The 18,686-nt window shown below is 44.8% G+C and overlaps 1 long non-coding RNA gene across 1 annotated transcript in view; it reads left to right on the top strand.

Moving 5' to 3' along the window:
- The window catches only part of LOC140616254 (uncharacterized), a 29,108-nt gene that overhangs the window by 5,380 nt on the left and 5,042 nt on the right, over positions 1–18,686 (top strand). Inside the window, exon 3 of the long non-coding RNA XR_012016800.1 lies at positions 18,128–18,262. This is a non-coding gene — a long non-coding RNA (uncharacterized lncRNA). The remainder of the gene's footprint in view (positions 1–18,127; positions 18,263–18,686) is intronic.

Below are 18,686 nucleotides of genomic sequence, written 5' to 3' on the forward strand. Positions count from 1 at the left end.
ATGTGGTAGGCCCTACATCCAGTGACAAGTGTGCTCCTAAGAGACCCCTCGAAGGCAGACTGGATGAGGTGGTCACACACCAAGGGAAGGCCGGGAATACCAGAAGCTGGAAGAGGCAGGAAGGGTACACATCCCGAGCTGGTGTCCCCTTCACTTCACACTCTGGCCTCCAGAACTGCAAGAGTTTCTGTTATTTGAAGCCATCCCGTTTGTGGTAATTTGTTATGGCAGCCCCAGGAAATGAAAACAGTGCACACGCTCGTGCACATGCACACACACCCTCCCAGGCTACACACACAAGGGCTGGCCTCCTGATGGAAGCCAGAGGGCAGCTAAGATGAAGATGGATGGCCCAGCTGACACCAGGATCATTTCCTCCTGGGACCTGGTCCTCCCTCCCATCCAGGCCCTGCTCTCTGCCCACCAGAGGCCCACTATTCAGCCTCCGTCTCTTGGTCACTGTCCCGGGATGTCCTGCCCTCAGTTCTGGGTGTCAGCACACCCCCATGGCTGCAGGGGCGCAGCTGACTGGTCTGAAGTCCACCACCCTGACCCCTAGGCGGCCTCTTGTGGGGGCCACCCTCCTGGGGGTCCAGGATCTTTCTCCTTCTGGAACCAGCTCAGCTGGCCTGTTGTGTCTGCCCCTGAGGAACCCCAGCTCCTCTGTACCCCTGAAGTCTCATCGACTACACGTCCCTGTCACACAGCTGTCCTCTGAGACTTTCTATTTTTTCTCCTTGAAACGCATTCAGTGACTCCTTCCTTTATCATTTGGATTCTCAAGATGATTTGAGCCATTTTGGATTTTAATGGAGAATCTGGGTGATTTTTTTCTTATTTTCCTTTGGGTGAGTGTGTTGATGTGAGACGGTGACTGTTTTACAGCATAGGAGATGCCAATGTTTCTTTTCTGAGACTGAAGACATAAACGCTATAGCACATTTATACAGCTAATAATATATTCTGGACGTTGTCCTGAGGGTAAACATTTCTAAATTCACCGTGACTATGAGTGTGATCTAGAATACAGAGAGAATATCGAGAAATCATGCTGCCGCTGTTTTATCTCTCAGCGTTTAGAGTTTGACATTCTCTTTTCTGTTTTCACATCTGCTCCTACCATGACCATTATTAATTGAGAAGAGGATTCCTGGAGTTCTGATTTTCTCAGCTCCTGTGCGAGGGCCTAGGATCAATCTCTGTTAGCCTCACTATGGCCCTACTGTCCACAGAGCAATGGGGATTCTTTTCATTCCAGTCTGAAATTCATCTTTGGATTTTCTGCACACACTAAATGCATTCCCTTCATCTTCTTCCCCATCCATCATGATGGACTGCTCCCAGTCATGGGCTCTGATGAGAAAGGTCAGATGGGACACCTGTGGGACATACAACTTCTGTCAAATAATAACCAGAAAGAGAATAATTGGAAGAAGACAGACAAGAATTCATTACTAATTATAGAGCAAAGCCATCTTGGCTTCAGATGCAGAGTTCAAGATAAATATATTCACGAAGTAAGTAGTATTTAAAAAGTTAATGTTTATGTGTTGGACATAGTTCCTACGTTCTGTGAGACTTCAGAATTATAAGCCATCAAGGGGATGCTACAAGAGACCAAAAATAATTTCACTTTTCATTGTGGGTAGCTTCACTCTCAAAATAAAATCTTCCCAGCCATGATGTCATTTAATTACTAATAAAAGCAATTGTATTCCCATCTTGCAATGCTCTCGAAGAGTTATTCTTAGGGCCCTAAAGCCTACAGAATTCCCTGGATTACTCTGGGCTGACTGTAGAGTCCCAAAATTGACTGCCAGACTTGTCCTTTGAAGCAAACGGATGTCAACTAGTAGCAGATCCCCTTGCGGCTGCTGGTGGAGACAGGTGGGTGAGCACATCCAGGAAGACAGGTACTACCTCTGCTCCAGATCCTTCTCCCATTTCACGACAAGCTGCTGCTCATGACCTGGGCGTTTTGCTAATCAGTAGTTTGTGGTCTGTTTATTCTGTTTTCCACTCTAGCTTTTAGGAAACTCAGAAGCAACTTTACTTGCGCGGGCAGTGACGATTTCACACCCACATCCTCTGCTCCTTGAAGATGCTCAGTCTTCTGCTTTGATCTTTTGTTTCATGGAATGTTCTGCGAGAGTGTGGGGACACCTGGGCCCAGCTAGGAATTGGCCTTCATGCTCTGAAGGGGGGTGGGGTAAAGCAGGCCAAGTGGGGACAGGGAGCTTTCGTAGGCTGGGCTGCTGGGGAAAGTTCTAGAAGTGGGCGTAGTTGTGCAGTGAGCGTTGTTGGCAAGTCTCTGCCGAACTACCTCTGGTTCTCTAACATGTCTTCCCCCCCCACACACACAGCACACCCATGACCCCTGCCCCAGCCTCCTGCCTCCCCCGGGCCCCCTCTCTCCCAGGGTTACAGGTGGAGACATCTATTACCCTCCCTGCAGAGGGGCTGTCTTGTCTCGCTGATGAACCCTGGCTGGGCTGGTCTGAGACTGAAACTGAAAATAATGTGTGGTTTTATTACCAAATTCTTGAACAGTTTTATATGTATTCATAACGAGAGATAAGGTGAGCAAAATAACCCCATGCTCATAATTCTTCTGAAACATCTGTTTTCAAAATATTGTTTTACCCAGAGGGTGCCACCTTCAAATAGTTGAAGCAACTTCTAAAAGGGCCGGGCTGTCAAGCTTGAGTTTAATGTATGAATTGTAGTTTAACTCTGCAAACAAGATTCACTCAATTGCCATTCTTGGCTTCATGTCTGTATTTCCCAAGTAGCTTTTTCCAACTGAGATCCAGAACCACTTGCTTTAGAACCATCCAGAAAACTGTAGACTTTGTAAACCTACTCAATTAGAAATTTTCTGTGTAGAACTTGACTATAACAGGCTCCAAAAAGACACGAGGTTAATATAAAGTTTGAGGCTTCCTATATTAGGGGTTGGCAAACATTTTCTTTAAAGGGCTAACTAGTGAATATTTTAGGTTTTGTGGGCCAGAGGCCTCTGTGACAACCAAACTCTGCTATAGCAATGCATACGTAGATGGGCATGGCTGTGCTCCAATAAAACGTTATTTACAAAAATAAGTGGGGGGCCGGAGTGGGCCCCTGGGCTGTAATTTACCAACTATAATTTCCCAAATCATGCGTTTAGAGAGTGGAGACCATATCTATCTTGTTTGCCACTGCACAGAATCCAGCAAAGTCTGCGTTAAAGAATAGTCACTTGGTAGATACCGAGTTTGAGGTGCTGGTGTGGCTCAGTCGGTGAAGCATCTGCTTTCGACTCAGGTCATGATCCCGGGGTCCTGGGATGGAGCCCGCATCAGGCTCCCTGCTCTGTGGGGAGTCTACTTCCCCCTCTCCCTCTGCCTCTCCTCCTGCTTGTGTTCTGCCTCTCTGTCAAATAAATAAAATCTTTAAAAAACAAAACAGTGCATAAGTGAGTGGACACTTACAAAGGGCCTTGATTTCCAAAAGTTATTTAAAAATTTACATAAAGTAAAATTCACTCTTGTTGTATGATTCTATGTGTTTTGGCAAATGCATAGCCATTCAAGCACCATTGCAATCAGGATAGAGAGCAGCTCCATCGGCCCCTTCCCCACATCCCCCCAGCTGCTTTTTGTAGTCACACCCATCTGTTCTCTGTCCTTACATTTTGGTCTTTGCCAAAAGAGCAAACACAGAAAATAATACTGTAGGTAGTTTTCTGAGTCTGGCTTCTTTCACTTAGTATAGAACATTTGTGTTGTTTTGTGTATCAATAGCCTGATCCTTTCACTGATGGACAATATTCCGTTTTATAGAACATAATTTGTTCTCCCATTTGCCCACTGAGGGAAACTTTAGTTGTTTTCAGCTTTTGCCAATTAGAAATAAAGATGTCATAAACACATAAACACTCCTGTACATTGTGTGTGTGTGTGTGTGTGTGTGTGTGTGTGGACATATGTTTTCATTTCTCTTGGATAAGAATTTCGGAGTGGATAGCTGAGTTATATGGGAAGAGTATGTTTAACTTTATTGGAAGATGTCAAATTGCTTTGGAAAGCTGTCTCATTTTGATTCCCGCAAGCGATGTTGTGCGAGTTCCAGTTGTTCTGCATCCATGCAAGCACTTGGTATTGTCAGTTCAAAAAAAAAAAAAAAAAAGTAATCATTCTGGTAAGCATGTAATGATACCTCATTCTGGTTTTAATATGCATTTTCTTAAGGAAGAATGATGTTGAGCATCTTTCCATGTGCTTATTTTCCATCTGTGTATCTTCTTCGGCAAAAAGTCTGTTTAAATTTTGTCCATTTAAAAAAAATTGTTTTTGTTGAATTTTGAGAGCTGTTTATATGTTCTTGATATAGGTTCATGGTCAGTTACATGACTCAAAAATATTTCCTCTCAGTAGGTGGCTTGTCTTCTCTCTGTCGTAGGACAAGTGTTTTGAAATTTTGATGGTGTCCAGTTTTTTCCCTTTTTCTTTTATGGATCGTGCTTTCATTGATTGTCCTTTCTAAGACCTCTTTGCCTAACACATGCCATGGATTTGTTTCCTGTGTTGTTTCTAACTGCTGTACAGTTTTACACATTTTTTTTGGGTCTATGACTGAGTGGCTTAAGTTTTATATGAGGTGGCAGATGTAGATCAAGGCTGAAATTTTGCATATGGATGTCAAATTTTCCTAGCACCATTTGTTGGAGACTATCCTTTCTTCCTTGAATTGCCTTTGCACATTTGTTGAAAATCAGTTGATCAAATTCATGGGGGTCTATTTCTGAGTTCTCTCTTCTGTTTCATAGATCTGCATGTCTATTTATTTTTATCCCTTTTTCATTCTTGGTATTAATTTTTCTTCTCTCTTTCTATCTTTTTTTTTTTTTTTTTGATTAGCCTGGCTAGAGGTTTTATTAACTTTCTTGGTCTTTCCAAAGAACCAACTTTTGGTTTCCTGTTTTTTTCCACTATTTTTCTATTGTAAATCACATTGATTTCTGTTCTAATTTTTATTTCTTTCCTCTACTTGCATTTAGTTTTAGTTTGTTCTTTCTTTATTTTACTAAGATGAAAGTTTAGATGATTGATTTTAAATGTACTTCTCTAAAGTATGCATTTAATGCTATACATTTTCCTCTAAGCATTGATTTCCCTGCATCAAACAATTTTTATTTAATTTTCATTTTCTCCTAGTTCAAAATATTTTTTTCTGACTTCTTTGAGACGTCTTTGACTCATCAGTTATTTAGAAGAGTATTGTATAATTTCCAATTATTTGGGAATTTTCCAGTTATCTATCTGTTGCTGATTTCCAGCTCAATCTTGTTATAGTCTGAGAATGTACTTTGTGTGAGTTCTATCTTTTAAATTTTGTTAAGGTGTGTTTTATGCCCCAGAATATAGTCTATCTTAGTGAATATTTTTATGTGTTTTTGAACAGAATGTATACTCTGATGTCAGATGTCAGTTAGACCAGGTTGATTGATAGTGCTATTCAGGTCATTTACTTCCTTCCTATTTTCTATGTGCTTTGTCTATCAACTACTGAGAGAGAAGTGTTGAAGTCTCCAGGTATAATTGTAAATTTATCTATTTCTCCTTTCAGTTCCATAAGTTTTTGCTTTGTGGATTTTGCCATCCTATTGTTATGTGCATACATGTTTAGGATTGCTGTCTTCCATAAGAATTGTTTATCATTATATGATGTCTCTCTTTATTCCTGATAATCTTCCTTATTCTGAATTCTGCTTTGTCTGAGGCTAATGTGGCCACTGTAGCAGCTTTTAGATTATATCTATGGTATATCTTTCTTCATTCTTTAACACTTAATATATTTGAGTCTTTTTAAAAAATTATCTATTTATTTGAGAGAGTGAGAGACTGTGCATGTGTGTGCATAAATGGGGGTGGGAGGGGCAGAAAGAGGAGAAAGAGAATCTCAAGCAGACTCCCCACTGAGTACAGAGCTCCATGTGGGCCTCGATCTAATGACCCTGAGGTCATGACCTGACCAAAATCAAGAGTCAGCCACTTAATCAACTCAGCCAGCCAGGCATCCCTGTACTTGGGTCTTTATATTTAAAATGTGTTTCTTATAGATAGTATATAGTTGAGTCCCTTTATTTCCTTTTAATCTACTTCACAGTCTCTGCCTTATCTTTTGCATTTGGACCATTTGTGTTTAAAGTAATTGTTCAGAGGTACCTGGATGGCTCAGTTGGTTAAGCTTCTGACTCTTGATCTCAGCTCAGGTCTTGATCTCAGAGTCATGAGTTCAAGCCCCAAGAAAAGTAGTCAATATTCAGTACATCCAGCTTTTCTTATTGCAGGGATGGATTGCTGACTTTCAAGAACTTTGCATGCCCAGCTAACACCAGAGGTTCAGCAAAGTCATGCTGGAGTTTCTTTGTCAACTTCCTGGTTGTAGGGCTCACAGAGAGAGTGAGGCCATAAGTGGAAAGCCACTAACTGAAGGTCAAAACAACCTGGTTCTAGTCTATCCAAAGGATTCAAGAAGGGCTAGAATCTTTCCCTGACAAAGACAAGATCTTACGAATCTTTCCCTAAGAAGGCTGGGAGCATTTACAGGATATTCAAGCCAAGGAACAGAGCAGACCCATTCTCCAAGACTGAACACTGTCTGGTTGTCAGGTGCTGTGCTATGTCCTCTACATGGATGGGGCAGGTACCCAAATCCAAGTTCACATGCCTTGTTAAACCCTACAATGATTGTATCTCACCATATCTACCTTTCCCAATGTGTGCCCTGAAATGCTGTTTTTGAGAGATGTTAATCAGAGTCATGGATGTTGGGGCAGAAAAGGGTTCTATAGGGAAACTAGTTTGGTAAACTGGGTTGCACTTTGAGGAAAACTGATTCCAGGGTTCAAATCTGTGTACAGAGCTGGATTCTGGGACTGAAGGAGGAAGGCGACAGGGTTCATAGGGGTAAGTCTCCTGTGAGTCGTTTACAGGGATATGATTTACAGGGATTTGTCACAGGTAAATGAAAGGATCCTAAAGACAGAGATTGACGTGGCCAAGTTAAATACCTATGTATTGAGGAAAAAAGAATCCAAATGTGTACTAGATTAACTGAAGCAGATGAAATAATCGATACCCTTAAAGATCATACAAGAGGTTACTACCCTGGCAAAACTTGGCCACAGTTAGAAAATCACAGTCTGAAGGAGGAGGCTGTACCTTCCTGAACTGCATCATGGAAAAGAAAGAATGTTCACTAATTACCTGATTTGGAGAGAATCTCCCATACCTTGACAGGGTATGGGAGAGTCTTCCAAAGCACATGATAGGAGGAGTCACACATGTGAAGGTGTCACATACAACATGTATAAAATACAAGCCAAAGTTCTTGTGTAAAAATTTGAAGGAATCACTCACTGGCTATTATCCAAGACAGCTTATTTTCCAAGAGACAAAGAGCTCAGGATAATGCATTGAGTGCTCTTTTGGCTGAAAGACCCCACACAACTTAAAAAAAGAGAGTGCTTATCTGAGACCAAAAATATTAGGGAAGAATTTCAAAGGTTTCTAAAGTATCCATCTGTCCCTGTTGTTGCTGAAGGGGCATTTGGCACTCAGCTGTGGCTGGTGGGTGTCCAGAGTTCAGGGCCCTGGGGCAAGAGCCTCCACTAGGTCAGTTCCATCTCCACATGGCAACCATTCACTGAAAAGGAGGAGAGGATGGTTTTGATCCAGCCTTGCCAAGGAATGGATTGCTGCTGGCCCGGGCTCCATCCTCCTTTGTCAGATGGTACAGGTTCCAGGAGCCCTGAGATGGGAGACAGCTTCTGAGTAGAGGACTCCACCCTTCTCCAGATTCTAGAACAGCAGGGAGAAAGTGCCCAGGGGTCTTTCCTGCAGAGGGGCCCACTTTGCCCAGTACATCTCCTGAGGTGCAGAGGAATATGTCTACACTAAACACTGTCCACACAGCCTGAAAGCAGAAATGAGTTGATTCTGAGTTGCTTCCACCTTCAATGAGGCTGCTTCTGAAGACCTAGAATCACAGCGAGGCACTTTTCTCTCTACTCAAATAATTTTTATTTTATTCTTTTTAGTCTTACTACTAGTTTTTATTGGCCCAAATGGAAACTTGATAGGATTTTATTATTTTTAGATAATGTTTTATAACCACAGATTATTTAATGTGACTCATAAATTACTTGATTCTGTTTTATTTTATTTGTAGATAGTGCAATTATAGTATCTTTACTGTTGTTAACAAGTCCACTGGGATCATCCAAAAACATAGCAAGAATTTTATCTTCCTTCTAGAATAATTTTACATTTTTAAATTTGTTTTTAGTGTTGTCAAGTAATTATATAACATCTCAAATGGAGACTTGACTCATAAGTTTTAGGATGGTGTTTTATAAATATGTATTATACAAGTATGAATCTTTGTTGTTTTCACTCCATCTTGTTTGTAGATTATACAACAGTGTTTATCTTAGTGCTATTTAACAATATCTTCTATTGATCCAGAAACAGTAAAGTTTTATCTCTCTTCGAGAGTAATATTGACTTTGCCTTATTTGATCTTGATGCTATAGTTAAGTGATTATACAAATGCTCAAATGGAAGCTCAGTAGAATTATAATTCTTAGGAAAATGTTTTATTTTATTTTTAAAATATTTATTTATTTATTATAGGGAGAACAAAAGAGAGCAGGGGGGAGGGGCAGAAGGAGAGGGAGAGAGAGTCCCAAGCAGACTGTGCTCAACACCTGTACGGGCTCGATCTCATGACCCTGAGATTACGACCAAAACTGAAACCAAGAGTCAGTTGCTATATTGACTGAGCTACCTGGGCATCCTTAGGATAATGTTTTATAAATGTAACTTATATAAAAGCAAATTTCCTGCACCATCTTTTTCCTCTGATTGGTGTAAGGGTAGTACTTCAGTTGCTGCTCAACAAAGCTCATGGCAGTAGTGTAGTGATAATTTCATGTGAGTGTAGTGATAATTTCATGTTTGGAGGTATTTGAAAGTCAAAGTTGATTTCTGTTTACCAAGGGAAGAATTCACTTTAGTTATAAGATTGATTAAATACATTTTGATTTTAAAAGATAGTTTTGAAACTTTGAATATGGCCAAAGATCCCCACTTCAGTATGCATTATGAATGTTAGGGTGTATGTGGAGAAGGGTGTGGGGAGGGTTATGGGGGACCCTACAAAGGGTTTGGACTTTCTTCCTCAGTTTCGCCCTTAGAACTGAGGAAGAATGACCTGAAAGAGGCCCCAGTGCCCAAAGTTAGAATAATTTTGATAGATAATGTAATATTGAATTATAACATACAGCAGAAAGTAAGGACATATGACTCTACCATGGTGTAAATAAAGAATTGAATAAATAAATGGGGGAGAAGAAACAAGAAGAAACAAGTCTTCCTTGCAGAAGAATTCCAAATCAGAGAGATAAAACTCCCTTTCGCAGAAATGGAGCTGAAAATCCTCTACCCTTAAGTGGGCAGATGTAATGACTGGCTTCCAAAAAATAAAGTATGGAAAGGAAAAATCCCAACGTTGCAGTGAAGAGGCCTCACAGATGCCTCCTTAATCAAGTGATCAAAATTAGAATCTCCTGTGATAAGTCACACTGATATTGTGTCAGTCCTGATATGAGAAGGTTGCTGCATCTCCATGGATTCTTCTCCCAAATCCATGATCCCAGACTAATCATGAGAAAATATCAGACAAACCCAAATTAAGGGGCACTGCAAAGTCCCTGACCAGCATTCCTCAAGTCTATGAGATCATAGAAAGGAAAGAGGTATTGACAGAGGATCACATATCAGAGAAGACTAAAGAGACATGAGTAAAAGCATTTCTGAGAAGGGTATTAGCTGAAATACTGGTGAAATCCAATAAAATCTGAGTTTAATTGAGAGTAATGTACCAATGTTAATTTTTTAGTTTGGACAAGTGTGTCTTAGTTATGTATGATGTTAATATTAGGGGAAACTGGGTGAAGGGTACATAGGAACTCTCTGTATATTTTGCAACCTTTTTTGTAAATCTAAAATTACTTCAAAATGAAAAGTTTGTTAGACTTCTGAGTCTGGAAAAGATGGTGTATATTAATTCTCTTTGCTGGTCCTGCTAAGTACTACAAAACCCTGGACAGAGGTAATAGGTAATTGATCCCAAGATGATTCTGAATGTCAAAAGGACTGGCTAGTGGAGCACCTGGGTGGCTCAGTCAGTTAAATGTCTGACTCTTGTTTTTTTGGCTCAGGTCACAATCTCAGGGTCATGAGATCCAGCACTGTAGTTGGCTCCATGAGCCCTCTGCTCCTCTCCCTACTCGCACTAGCTCTCTCTCTAAAATAAATTAAAAAAAATAGATAGATAAAATCTTTAAAAGATAAAAAGCTACATAACAGTTCCAGCACAAAAATCTCTTATCCTACCAAAAAAAAAAAAAAAAGGACTGACTAGGACCCTCAGGGCTTGAGGAATAACATGGTGATACGTTCTCTGGCTTTTAAAATTTTTTTATTAAAATTTGTGTGTGTGTGTGTGTCCCATATATCCCAGACTGCATGCTACAGGATCCTGAAAACTCAGAACTGCCAGGAGGAGTAGACAACAAAAACACCAAGACAATCTTGCTCTTTCTGGCCAAAAGACTGGGAAACATATCCCAGGAGGACAGAAAACTTTTTGGCAATATCCCTGTGCCCCAACCCAATACCATAGATTCCACCCCCCCACCTCCCACCCCAAGTTGGTGTCAGTTGAGCCTGAGAGGGGAGTGCAGATACCCACCTCTGTCCCCCACGCTGGACAGCCACTGAAGACCTGGAGATGCACTCCTTTCCTCATGTTTTAGTGTCATTGAACACAAACAGGAGACTCTAGGCTTCCTCTCTCATGGAAGCTGATGCCCCTCACCCTCCCAACTTAGAGACTGAAAGGAGAATTTCAAATGAGAGGGAGCTGAAGAAAGGGATTTTTAAACCCTGCATAAGAAGTCCTGGGCAGACATCTAACTGTTCAAACATGGAACTGACCTGAATAAACACACCAGAAGGTTTGAGAGCAGGACATGACCTTTGAGCAGTGTACAAAGTAGACCAGAATGGCACTGCAAGGGATCAAATCCAAATTGTCACTGGAGCTAAATCCCATATGTATAGGCCAGGACCTGTGTACTAAATGTAGACTGAGTGTGTGCTGTTAAAATAGGAAATTCACAGAAAACCCAGATTACCTAATATACTACCCAGATGTCCAGGATGCAGTAGAAAATCCCTTGTCATAACATGATGTTCACTGGAATGTGCACTGTACAGACTTGCATGACCACACAGGTAGCCCTGGGTTAGGACACCTACCTGTACATCAACGTTCTAAAGTTTCAAATGTCCAGAGTGTCTTTGGGCACCTGCTTTGAGCAGGTGAGGAGTAGAGACCCTCATGGCTACTTGCAAGATGTGGGAGGCAGAGAACTGAGAAGGGTGAAAGAGAGTCAGGAGGCCAAAGAAGGGGGGTTTGGATTAAGGACACACACCATCACTTTCCAACAACGTTGAAACAAAGTCCTTCCTTTGGCTTCATTACACAGTTGACCATTTTCCATTGTAAATGCTCTTGATTTGTGTTCAAGGCCAAAAGCAATAAGTAGACCCTTGATCATTACCTGGATGTCTCTTCTGAATTGATGGAAGGATCAATGATTCATTATTCCCAAAGAACTAAGTTCACAGAGCTCCGTATTCAATTTCATGACAGAATGATGCTGCCCCACTTACAAGTCTGCTGTAAAAACCTATAGCTCATGCTCCGTTGATTTGCAGCATCCCCCTCCGTACACGTGCCTCAGCTTTGCCTAAGAACTGGGATATCTGGGAGACAGATCTTGTATATTCTTTTTTTTCTTTTTTTTTTTTTTTTTTTTTTAGAATGAGCAAACTCACCAAACACTTTTAGATCACCAAGAAGCAAAATACCTTGACCACGATGACCTCAATTTTTCCCCCAGACAAGTTTCCATTCAGTTTTGAGAACAGAGGGGCAATACAAACAGTGTGGAAATGGAATACAGCTTTCAGTTTAGACTATCTAAGATTGGTTAATGCCCTTTGCAGTTTACAAAGCACTTTCATGTACAACAGTGTCTTGCTTGAGCCACGTATTAGTCCATATTATGCCCCGTGGACGCGCAGAGAGGTTCATTATCACACCAATCATGATGAATGGGTTTCCCATCATTAGACAAGGGTTGAGTTAAATCCTTGGGTTTAGCATTGGGAGCTCTCTCCAGATATATTTTCATGGCACCTTTTGTTTAAAAATGCCAATTATGCCCAAAGTGTTCCACTTTTGACTAGCTTTTAGGACACTTATTGCTCCTCAATTTAATGTTAACTTGTTATAATAAGCTCGTATCAGGATATTGGGACGCCCACCCCTTCGGCTTCTTTAAGATGGTCTCTAATTGTACTACTTTTCATTACTTTCCATCGTGCTTTTAGACATGAAAGGGGTTTTGGATGTCATCCAAATGGCAGTAGGAAGCCATAAAAGGGTTTTGGCAGGGAGATGACCTGATTGAATAAGGATTTAAGCGGATCATTCTGGCTGTCACATGGGGAATGGAGTGCAGCAGGCAAGCATGGGGGGAGGGACACCAAGCGTGAGACCAGTGCAGAGGCCTGCAGCAGGTGGCCGCAGAGGAGATGGGACAAGGAGGACAGACTCAAGGCGATTTGGAAAGTAGAACCGATGGGAATTGGTGGTGGTGCAGTAGTGGGATGAGGGCGCAGAGACTGTCCGATGGATGGCCAGTTAGCAAGGAAAGAATGGAATGCAGGAGGGAGTTTGGGGATGGAAGGGGAAGAGCAACCATGGGTGTCACACTTTATGTTAATATTACTAGACTTCTGTTATCTGTGAAATTGCAGGGAGAGGAAGACAACGAATCAGAATGGGAAGGGAGTTTGCATTTCTCGAGGACCTCAGGGACACATCCTCAGGGACACATGCACAGACTAGTGCTGCTTCTCAAGTTGCTCTGGTTACCGGTATGTGTTCCTTGGTGAGGGAAAGGGCTTCCTCTCTGCTGAGTTGCGGCTGGGGATTCTCCCATTTGTCACTCAGAAAGAAAACCCCTTGGCAGTGGTGGGAGGGTGCGGGGCAGGTGTTGCCTTCTGAGCTCTATCCTGGTTATCAGTCACCACTCCCTTCTTTTTCCCTCCCAGGGTAAGAAGATAAGGGGGCCCACTCACTCAGTGTCTTGAACATAGCGTCCTCTGGCTTATCCCATTTCCCCAGCTTAGGGGTCCTCCCCCGTGACTTGCTCTTCTTCCAGTTGTGTAGGAGAAAGCGGCATTTTGGCTGGAGTTGTGGGTTGACTGCCATGTTGCTTTGATATCAGGATGGCTGCTTCTCTTTTCCCTGTGACGGATGCTGTCTCTGCCAGGTTCTTTCTGTGGGAGACCCCGGTCTGTCTTTTGCCTGGTTTAAGTCCAAGGCCGCAAAAGAGGTGTGAGGAACAGGGCACCAGGCAGACATGGCCTCTCATGCTGCCTTTGGCTGGTCCCGGGGCAGTGCAATTGTTGGCCATTAAACCAAAACCTCTGAGTTACAATTAGGCAAGACATTAAAAGGATGTTCCGGACTCGAGCATCTCACGGCCATGGCCACATGGCACTCACCCAACAGCATTAGTTGGATAAACATCTGTTTCTATAAGATTCTGTCTACGGTTTCACTTAGAGAGCTTTTCTAACCTAATTATGTGTGTCAACTCCGTGGCTGTAATCAGTGCTCTTGGGTTAACCTTCATAAACAGTCAAATTTAGATGGCTTTACGGGCTGTCTCGGGGAGTCCTTGGGTTACACTAGACATGACGGATTACTGCTCGGTGTATCTGAACTATGCAGCCCACTGACCTTTCATATGCACATTAATGGTGATTGAGTCTTGGCACCACCTTGTTGTTTTGGCTCTTGTGCTGCCTTTGTACATTAAAGTATGGATAATAGCGGACATGTCTAGCAAATTAGAGTGACCTGAACTGGTTCCAAGTTATGAGTGCTCGGTGAGTTTGCTTAAGAAGGAGCCCAGCAATTAACTCTGAAGTCACTCTCAAGTCCCATTGCCCACCCCTCATGACTACCCCCTGCCCTGGCCCTGGGTTAAGTGAAGGGATTACAAATTAACCCAGTTAGAATGGCCATCAAGATAAACTTGTGCACATTGTCTCCTCGGAAATCCTGAAGAATGAATGGCCATTGTTTTTCTCCTCAATTCTTTCCAGCTGTTTGCCATTTGGAATAACCATGAATGCACAGCACGAGTAAGAAGGGGCTTTGGGTTGCTTTGGATGTTTATATGAAGTTATCGGGTGTGTTATAGTAAAGGTCTTTCTCTAAATTTTCTAGGTTATTACTGAGTTTCTTTTGCATTTACAAAGCCATTTCTCTTCCTAAAGGTGAGTCCTGGAGTTCCCCCATTTATTCAGACTCTCTCTTTGCCCTGGGGAGTTCTAATGGGTTATATGTTGCAAACCTGTAGTCATCATCAGAAGTGGTCGGTCATTTTTAAATAAGAAACAATGACCCTAATATTGCACATCAATCTACCAAGTTACTTCCCCCCCCCTTCTTCCTGTCCCTAAAGAGAAATCTAAAATTATAAAATCATTTTATGAAGGCAGGTAAAGTAGAGTCAGTTGTTTTTGGAGACACTATCATTATTCAACCATAATAAAAAATTACTGGGTAAAAGCAATCCTGATATATAATAAAGATTAGCCTCATTTTATGAGGCAGGCTACTCCCTCGTTCAGAAGAGTTAAAGAAACATAAATCACCTTTCCCTCTTCTGAGAGATAAAAATCTGGCTGCGTTTGATGTTGGGTACAGTGTGTGTTCTTTGGGGCTCGCAGTTGAGAGCATTAAAGTTCCTTGCACTCTTTTGCAGCTACCATGTCTCTTATATATATATAAAAAAAAGCCAACTCAAATTTGCTCAAACTCCCCTTTGTCTTTTCCCAGAGCCAGGTTGTCTGGTTCTGTTGCCAAAAAATGTTTTTGATTCTTCAGCATTTATGAGGCAAGAGTAAATAAGGTACATAGGAGCCCTAAGTGAGGTGGTGTTGCAGAGGAGAAAGAGCCCCGGACTCAGTGGCGTGCCAGAGGTGGCTCATACTTGCTTCCAAGAGGTGAATGTTAAAGTTTCAGCCATCGGGAGCGGTAGCTGACTTCATGTGGGCAGCCTGGAGTTGGCCACGGTGGGATTATTCATTTGGCAAGAGTTACACATCGGGGCTCTTCACACCAACCACCCATGAGGTTGTTGGCATATGCCTCTGCACCACTGCTTCATCTAGAATAGACCATAGTCTGGGTGCGGAGCCCTTCTCCACCACTAGTGACTCTGATGGCAAGAGTGGGTCATTTCTCAGGGGCTTGGGAACACGTTGAGACTTTGGGGTGGGGTAGATCTAGGGCTGGGGTCTGCATTGTTTTATCAGTAGCACTCACAGCTGGGATTCTTTCATTCACACCCTGGTTCCGTTGAGTTCTGGGAACCCAGAAGCTTCTTGGTTTCTGTGCTCAGACTCAACAGGCATTTAAAACCGAGACGAGTGAGCTCCTGGGACAAGAGGCAGCCCCTGGGGGCAGCAGGTGGGGAAGCTGGCTGGCACCCAGTCCTGACACTCGGACCTGACTCCCTCACCCGTGTGGCTGTCATGGACAAGGTCCAGGTGCATCGATTTTAGGAATAAAAACAGTGCAGAAACTTATTTTAAAAATCACTCATTTCAATCCTAGCCACCATTCTTACCCATATTGAAGAAGTCGACATAAAAAGATGTGTTTGAGAAACCTCAGGCAGGCAACGAGAGGAAGGAATTACATCCTTGGCTTTCTATCCTGTGTTCAGGGCTCTGATAATGAAATTCCATGATATGGGAGACATGGGGCGCGTGCTTTCTTCCTGTGGATTTCTGAGTTCCCTGCAAATCAGAATCAGATGCTGAAACCTTGGGTCAGGCTTTCCTGGGCATCCTCAAACCAACAGTGAGGCATCTGAAGGCTGGCTGTCAATTTTTAAAAATCTTCCCTTGTTTTTTAGTCCACCAACCATTTGTTTGAAGAAGTCTAAGCCCCAGTGATCCCATTTCATATAAACCTTGGCCCTTTTAGCTCCTCCCCCTTCCTGTGACTGGAATGACCGGAAACCATCATCTCCAGGTACAAAGAACAGTTTGTGAAGTTCATTTACAAGGCCGTCTGCTGTGAGTGCTCTCGGGCCAAAAGGAAATCCCCAAGGAACCCTGTTTCCGTGGCCTCCCCTCCGCCCGGCTCACTACCCTCCTGCTCCCGCATCTCGTGGCGACTGGGCGTGGGTACACCCTCATCTTCACCCATCACAATCCTTGTACTACTCGCAGAGGACACTCAAAATACCAAATTTGTTGTTCTTGTTGTTGCTGTCCTGGTTAATTGAACCAGTCTCCTGCTCTTAGTAGTCTCACAGTCTGAACTGAGCAGATGATCCGGGAAAAGGTAGGAGATTCATGGAATCATTAAGGTTAGGACCTTGCAGGTGGAAGGATCCTAGTCCACATCCCGCCCCAGCGGTGCTCACCCAGGTGACTTTGTCTCCCAAGGGGCATGAGCAGTGTCTGTAGACGTGGTTGGTTGGTCCCTGCTGGGTGGAGGGGCTGCTGGCACCTGGTGGGTAGTCAGGAGGCTGCGACACAGCCAACGGTGCACAGAGCACCCCCCCCAACTCCGTAAAGAACGATCCAGCCCAGAGCATCCATGGTCCCGAGGTTGACACTTAGCGCCTTCCTACTAATGAATCTCTTCCAGTCTCAGATCAGACAGCTCCAAGGAGAGAGCAGCTCAAGCCACGGTGCCCAGGAGAAGCGCCTCCCACCCCACATCTTCATGGGCAGGTGGCCAGCCGCCAGAGCGGGAGGGACCAGGGGGACCGAGGGAACTCATCTGCGTGCAGGGAAGCCCGGGTGTGCGGTGGCTGTCGTCCGAGCCCGGGAGGGCATGCATTCACTAAGAGATGGGACTTAGTCTGTGATTGCAGAGGGAGGTGTGCCACGGTGACACGAAAGCTGCGGTGAGGCTGGATTTGGCTCCCCGAGGACGACTTGCTAGCTCTCCCCGAGGGAGGGCTCCTGGGAGCCCCCCCCACACCTGCTGGCACTGCCTCGGTTCACAGTTGAGAACATCCTGAGGTTTCCATCGTGCTCTTTGTTTACTTACCGTCTCCAGCCCCCGCTTCATCCTGTTCCTGTGTAGTTGAGTTTTTGGCCCCAGCAAAGTTCACGCTGGGGTGGGAGGCGTGCGGGGCCAGTGGGGGCTGACATTCCAGGAGGGGACCTGCGGGACACTCCCAGGCCACGAGCAGGCCTCCCTGGCTGTCCTCCCGCTGGAACGGCCTCAGCGGCCTGTCGGGGGGGACCGGCGATCGCGGCCAAGCCTAGGAAGCTCGCCTGCAAGGGGGGGACAGGCGGCCGGGCCTGTAAAGTTTAGGACACAAGTGGGGACGGCGTGCGCTCCTGGCTTACAGGATCCCGCAGGAACTCTGGATCGCCCTGCAATAAAAACACGGAGCATCCTGCTCGCGGCTGAGAAGGGCTTTGAGGGTCTCCCGGGGGGCGGCTTTGAAAGGCTGCCCAAACCGCGGCCCTGATCGCCGAGGCGCGTGGCTGACGAGCGCGCAAAGCCTGCCCGGGCCCCGCGCTCTCCCGGACCCCACGCGGGGTGAAGAGTGTCCCTGCGGAGAGCCGCGCTGCTTCCCCCCTCCCCGGCCTGCCCCCTGCGGGCAGGTGTCCCACCATCCGGGAGGACGTCCGTTTGCACAGCAGCCTCCAGCGGCTGGACACCCAGGGCACCGCGGGATGCTCTTCGCCCCGGAATTTTGGCAAAAGGGTGTGCACGTTGCCGTGATAATCATGTTTTACATTCATCACGCTGCTTTCATCCAGATGGGTTTAAGCATTCTACAAGCTTTATTAAGTAAGTAGAACAAGTTATAACAGTTGAACTTGTCTATCATGGAGCGTGGTTTCTGGGTGAATCATGGTTTTTTGTTTTTTGTTTTGGCCACACACAGCAATGGGGTATCGATCAGGGACGGCGTGGAGCCGAGGGTTTCAGCCGAGCCTCCGGGAGGCCAGGCTTTGGTCTGAACTGGAAGAGCACAAAGGCCAGCGGTGTCCTGTGGTGCGCGGAGCGCGCGAGGGCCAAGGTGAGCCGTGGGGTCCAGCCCGTGCCGTTGGCGATGATCAGAGGGGTGGAGCGGGTGTCTGAGCCACACAGCTGGAGTGAGGCGGGCCTGGCTGCCAGGGTTCTCGGCCTCGGGGTCCCCGCAGCGGTGCGGGCCTCAGAAAACTCCCGCGGCCTGGAACACCGGCCTCCGATGGTTTTCGAAGGGAGGCCGAAGGGAGGCCGCCTTTCTCTTCCTTTAAGCTTAAAGATGCGTGGTGAGCAGTGGGGTGGGGAGTGGTCTGTGCCTCGGGGATGCACGCGGGGGAGCAAGCCCCGGGTGGAAAGACGGGAGGCTACGCTTGAACTGCTCCCACACGGCCTCTGTGGAAAGCCAGCCGACCCTGGTGACCGGTGTGCACTCGGCACAGCTCGGGGACAGGGGACGGCCAGGTGCACACGTGCCC

Source organism: Canis lupus, chromosome 24 (genome assembly GCF_048164855.1).
Source record: "Canis lupus baileyi chromosome 24, mCanLup2.hap1, whole genome shotgun sequence".
In the NCBI taxonomy this organism is placed as follows: Eukaryota; Metazoa; Chordata; class Mammalia; order Carnivora; family Canidae; genus Canis; species Canis lupus.